At 45.1% G+C, this 6,279-nt stretch overlaps 1 protein-coding gene across 7 annotated transcripts in view; it reads left to right on the plus strand.

Annotated features, from left to right (window-relative positions):
- The first annotated feature begins 4,981 nt into the window (after positions 1-4,981).
- The window catches only part of Svil (supervillin), a 211,603-nt gene continuing 210,305 nt past the window's right edge, over positions 4,982-6,279 (plus strand). For 5 of the 7 annotated variants that reach the window (XM_042686004.1, XM_042686008.1, XM_042686007.1 and 2 more), the window contains exon 1: positions 5,155-5,234. The gene's annotated coding sequence lies outside the window, so the exon portion shown is untranslated. Of the gene's footprint in view, positions 5,235-5,986; positions 6,070-6,279 lie in introns of those variants that run through there. The other 2 variants (XM_042686010.1, XM_042686005.1) reach the window with 2 other exon arrangements.

Raw genomic sequence — 6,279 nt, forward strand, 5'->3', positions numbered from 1 at the left:
TAATAATGTTAGTAAGACAGGAAGTGAGGGCTAACATATGGCTGAAGAATCTTTGTACTTAAGGAGTAAAATCCAACTGACACAAAGTCCAGTATTATAAATAACAGACTATTCCAGTCCCCAGAAAAATTTGAAAACCACGTTTTCACTTATTTGTTTGTGCCAAAAAAAATCTAATCATCTGGAACACATTTTTAAGCTTGGTTCAAACTCAGGCATGTCCCAGTTTAATTTCTTTAAAAAAAATTTTTTTTATTGTAGAGATGCTGTACAGAGGGGTTACAATGAGGTAATGAGTACATTTTTTGCCAAACAGTGTTACCCCCTTTTTTCCCCTATTAACCCTCTCCCCCATGTTGTAAAAATCATTTCCCACATAGTGTTTTGTGAGTATCAGTTCCAAATCCAAAATATAATTCTGTAATAATTTTCAAGGCCAAGTGTATTTCCATGTACACATAGAAATTGTTGTCTTTTAAAATATTTTCTGTTACAATTTTAGTTCTTTTTGATCTGGCTCATTTTCTTGATTTTAAAAAAAATCTCCATCTTCTCTGAGGTCCAAATCTCAATTCTTCTAATCTTCCCGCACCAGAACAAAAGGAAAAAAGAAATAGTAACAATAATATGTATCCTTTAGCAGTGTGGAAATTCCTGTAACAGTTTCTAAACTTGATATTGGCAGAGGAGGAACCTGGCCTTCTGAATATTTGTGAGCTGGATTTTGTTTCCTCAGTTAAAGGTATTTAATAATATGGCTGGACATATGTGGCATAACCATCAAGGTTATTGTTTCTGAAGAGTCATTTGCTTATTCTCTGTTGTTATATAATCCTATCTAATTTCTGCCCCTATCAATGAGCCTTCCTACCAAGTATACTGTCAGAGTTTAGAAACTGGAGGCAGTGATTTGAAGGGCTGCAGATGGCCCTGGGCTCCTCCTTGCTACTTTTCTTTCTGCAGAGGGTAGCTACTATCACTTTTAGCCTGGGAACACCTGATGATGGAAACTGGGTCAGGCAATCCTATGTCACTACATCCCTTGCTCATGTTTGGGAAGCTCTATGAACACCAGCTCTGACTGGCAGTGAACAAGGCCTCCTGCCTCTCTCCTCTGAATCGCTGATTTCATTTCTCTTCAATCCAAGAGGACTCCCCACAATCATCTCACACTCCCATCCATTGCAGCCCACAGAAGCATTTACAGAACACCAACTCTTTGTAGAGGCAACATAGTGTTTTCCTCTCTGCTGAGTCAATTCCTTGATGAACAGTGGTTCAGATGATGTTCTACATAGCTGCGTGCATGTCTGTCTGCAAATGTGTGAGAGCATAGCTCCCGTCTCCAAGTTCTTAAAAAGTCAGAGGGACTTTTAAATTAGGAACCACGTGAAGGTATATATTTGACACCTCACACCGTATATTTATACACATCCCCACAAATATATTAAACTAAAACAGACATTCCACGACAATACTTTTACTAAGTAGGATAGTCATCATAGTCTTTTACTACTAACTTGATTTCATCAAAACAAAAATTTGAGCCAGACACTAGTAACTCACACCTCTAATCCTAGCTACTCAGGAGGCTGAGATCTGAGGGTAGTGATTCTTATCAACCAAAAACATTGAGGACAAATTTTAATTTGAGGATCAGCAGTTTTAAAAGACTAAGACTAAGGAACACTGAATAATTAGGAAGCAACAGAAGCTAAATAGGAATTCTAAAATCTTTAACCAGGAAGTGACTTAGGAGAATATTGACAAAATAGAATCAAAAGAGCTTGAAAACAAGTTCTATCAAATCCTCTGAATTTTTAAGAATTCACTTATTCCTTAAGGTAAGGTGTGTGTGTGTGTGTGTGTGTGTGTGTGTGTATGTGTGTGCTCATACAGGGTCTAAAACCCAGGATCTCGGTGCTGTCCCTTAGCTTTTTTAAGGCTGGCACTCTACAACTTGAGCCAAAGCTTCACTTCCAGATTTTTGTGTAATTGGAAATAAGAATCTCACACTTTTCTGCTTAGGCTGGCTTTGAACTGCAGTTCTGGGATCTCAGCCTCCTAAGTGGCTAGGGTTATATGAATGAGTCACTAGTGTTTAACTAAATATATACTACTATAATATATATTATATATAATATTATATATATAATATAATAATATATATTTATATATTATACATATTATATATAATAATATATATTATATACAATAATATATTATTATAATATATATTATTATAATATTGTTATATATATATAATTATATTATATATATTATGTTATAATAATATATATTATATATAATATATTGTAACTATTATATATAATATATATTATATATATGTATAATATAATATATATTAATATATTATATATAATATTATATATTATATATAATATATTATATATAATATTATATATTTTATATATAATATATAATATTATATATTATTATATATATAATATTATATATTATAATATTATAATATTATATATTATTATATAATATAATATATATAAAATTATATTATTATATATAATATATTATATAATATATAAAATTATATTATTATATATATTATATAATATAATATATATAAAATTATATTATTATATAAAATATATTATATAATATATAATATATGTAATATGTAATATATAATATATATTACATATATAATATATAATATGTAATACTATAATATATATTAACATATACACCATATAAGATGTAATATGAGGGGCTTTGAAGGTGGCTCAGTGGTAAAGCACTTGCCTTGCATGCTTGAGGCCCTGGGTTCGATTCCTCAGCACCCATAAGCAAAAAAAAAAAAAGCTGGAAGTGGCGCTGTGGCTCAAGTGGTAGAGCGCTAGCCTTGAGTTGAAGAGCTGAGGGGCAGCACCCAGGCTCAGAGTTCAGGCCCACAACCGGACCCAAAATAAAAAATAAAAAAGATGTAATATGAATATATCATAAACTATATATTAATATAAGTTATTATATTATTATAAAGAATGTAATTAATTTATATATACACATATGCCATGTGTATAAATATATAATTGTAATTTTCTGAGCATCAAATCCAATCTAGACTTCAAGCTTACAAAAATGGATAAAGTCTTTGTTCTTCCAAAGTTCCTACTGTACTGGAGGACATAGAAAAGTGACCAATGAAAACAGCCAATGTTTTCTATGGCTATGATAGACTGTATGTAGTACCCATGTGCAGTAGGAGCCACATGGGGGCCTTTAAACTAGAAGTGAGGGGACAGGACTCCTGGAGCTGGTGATTTGAGGGAGGAAGCTGCAAGGGGACTGATCCCTTCTTTAAAACCAAGATGATCACAGGGAGTACCTGTTCAAGTATGCCTGTTCCAGAGGCTGGAAACATGGACCCCTCAGATCTGTGGGGCATCTATTGCCCTGTGTCTAGAAAGAAGGGCATAGACAGGGAACTAGTCAGATAGGTTAGAGAGCAGAATAGTCTTCTGAAGCAACAGTGAATTCACTAGATAATTTAAGGTCAGCAGAATTACCAGCTACGTTATGTGTTTGCAACATAACCCTAAGATGCAGTTCAGTTATGCTAAAAAGCCAAATTCAAGTCAAAACTAGAAGAAACTACAGCCAGACATTGGTGACTCGTGCCTGTAAATCCTGGTTTTTCAGAAGGCTGTGATAAGAGGATAAGCCAGGTTTGGCAGAAAAATCCATGAGACCACCAAAAAGTCAGAAGTACAGCTATGGTTCAAGTAGTAGAGCACTAATCTTGAGGGAAAAGCAAAAGATAGCATCCAGGCCCTGATTTCAAGCCCCAAGATAAAAAGAACGAAGGGAGGTGAGGGAAGGGAAGGGAAGGGAATGGAAGGGAAGGGAGGGAGGAAGAAAGGAGAAAGAAAGAGAAGAAAAAGAAAAAAGAAAATGGAAGGTCATCTTCAGGAGAAACCACCCCTGCCACCCCTGTGAGACAAGTTGGCCTCAGGTTTGCAGCCTTGAGGATGGGCTGTGAGGAAAATCGTCTGTTATGGAAGTCGTGGTCTGTGGCTTCTTGTTGTTGCTTTACTTGCAAATGAACGCCTTCACTTTTCTTCTGATGAGGGCCTTCTGCGTGTGCTTGGTGCGAACTCCAGAGGAGAAAAAAATTAAGACAGTCTAACACTGAGAGGAAATGCAGCAGAGGTGTGTGTGTGTGTGTGTGTGTGTGTGTGTGTGTGCTCGCGCGTGCAAGGAGATTAAATCCTATCACTATCCGCTGAAACAAAAAAGTAACATATTTTCCACGTTTAAATTTATCCACCTCTTTGCCATCACCAAGTGTTTTCACAAACCTTAACTCAGCATCACTTGGAAAGTTGTGAGAAATGCAAATTTCCTGGTTGCCCCCTCCCCCGCCTGGGGAAACTTGGGAAGATTAGAAACCCAAATGGCCAGGAGATAGGAAGATCTTGTGTTACCCAATTTTGGGGGAATCTGATGTAAACTAAGGGCAAACACCACTAAGAGGTGGTGAGGGTCCGCTCCAGACAGACGAGGTGACTTTTCACAGTTGCGCGTATCCCAACAAGAACAGTCTCCTTGGTAACTCGTCCGAACGAGTGCTCTGGGCTGTAACATTCGCTCGCGTGGCCGGATCCCTGGCTCTGGATCTGCTGGAGGCTCTGATCTTCCACTCGCGGTCTCAAAGGTGAGCAGCACTTCTCTGGCCTCGGGGCAGCAGCAAACCAGCTCTTGGGAGCCCTAGAGCCGCCGGGCGCGTGCTCGGGGCGCGTCCTTGGGCTGAGCCCGGACGGGAGCGCGCCCAGGGGGTGGGTTGCGCCTGCCCCGCCGGCCTGGCGCGCCATCCGAGCCACTCAGAGCGCCCGGAGGCCGACACCCGGGGGGCCCCTACAATTAATAACCCGGAGTCCGCCCGCCTCGGCTGGAACTCTGAGGAGGAGGCGCCTGGGCGGCCAGAAGCAGCTCTCGGCTAGCTCCGCTGGGGCAGCTGCGGCCACTGGGAGTCCAGTGGACGACGGTCCCCGGCCACTCTTGGAAACAGCCAGCTTGAGCCGGGATCCTTGCCGTGGCCACCGAGGTCCGTGCCGCCGCCACCGAGGTCCTCGTGTGTCGCGCGCCCCCCTGGTCGTGGGGAACTAGGGACTGGGCGGAGAAGCCGGCAGGTGGGCAAGGGCGCAACCGAGCCTCCCTCCCCCCTCCGCCCCTCCACTAGGCAGGAGCTTGAGAAGGTGAGTGGGGTGGGGAAGTTGGGGACCTGGGAGGACTCCCCACATCCGATCATCCTCCCAAGTTTCACGGAGGCCCGGGGGAGGGTTAGACGCTGAACTTGTACTTCCTCTGGGGAAACTGTTTACTCCCTCGAAAGTGCTCATCACCCTCAGCCCCCGGCCCGCCGGGCGACCAGCCCAGATCCGACCCAGGGCACCCCGCGGAGCGTGATCGGCCGCCCCTCTCCTCCTCCTGCCTCGCCTCGATGCTGTCCTGGGACTGGGATACAAACTTAGTTGTCAACACAGTAAACAGTTAAAATAAAAATCACAACCCTGAGCGTGCCTGAGCCGGGCGGAGGCGGTTCCCGGAGCAGCTCGCGGGGACAGGGCCGGACCGCCGGGGCGAGTCTGGGCGTGCTGTCGCTTCGCGGGGCGCGGGTGTCGCCCGGGGAGCGATCGGGCCCCGCACGGCCCCTGAGCGCTCGCCTCTGGCGTGGGCCGCGGTGATGCGCGGCGGGAGGAGGCGCGGGGGTCGGCGCGCGGGACCCGCGGCCCTGCGTCCCCCACCCTCCCCGCCCCTCGCCCGCTCCCCGGGGAGCCCCGGCCCGGTGGCCCGGCAGAGGGCGCCAGCTCCCGCTGGCCGCGCGGGCCGGCGCTGGGGAGGGGACGTGTGGGCTCCTCCAGGTGAGGAGCGACGTGAGTCGTCCCCGGGGGCGGGGAGAGAGCGGGGGCGTGGGGGTGTCTGTCGCCGTCCCAGAGCGGGGAGTCGCCGCGGTGGTTTTGGGAAGTGGAGGCTGCTGCGCTGGGGACTCGCGGTTGTACTCCCCAAAGATGAGAGGAGGGCGCCGGGAAGGTGAGAACGCCCCTGGGCGGGCGTGGTGGCCTCGGGGTGAGGGAGGCAGCTTGGGGCTCGGGCCAGGCCACACCGAGGTGCGCCCCTCTCCCGGCCGGAGCTGGCGAAGGGGTGGAGGGGGTGCGGCTAGCCGTCCTGCCGCGGGCCGAGGCGGGAACCCGGGAGGCGCTGATCGGCAGTGAAGGAGGGGGGAAGTTGGATCCGGGGGCC

The sequence above is a fragment of the Dipodomys spectabilis genome, unplaced genomic scaffold, assembly GCF_019054845.1.
Source record: "Dipodomys spectabilis isolate Male_0828 unplaced genomic scaffold, ASM1905484v1 ptg000096l, whole genome shotgun sequence".
Taxonomy (NCBI): Eukaryota; Metazoa; Chordata; class Mammalia; order Rodentia; family Heteromyidae; genus Dipodomys; species Dipodomys spectabilis.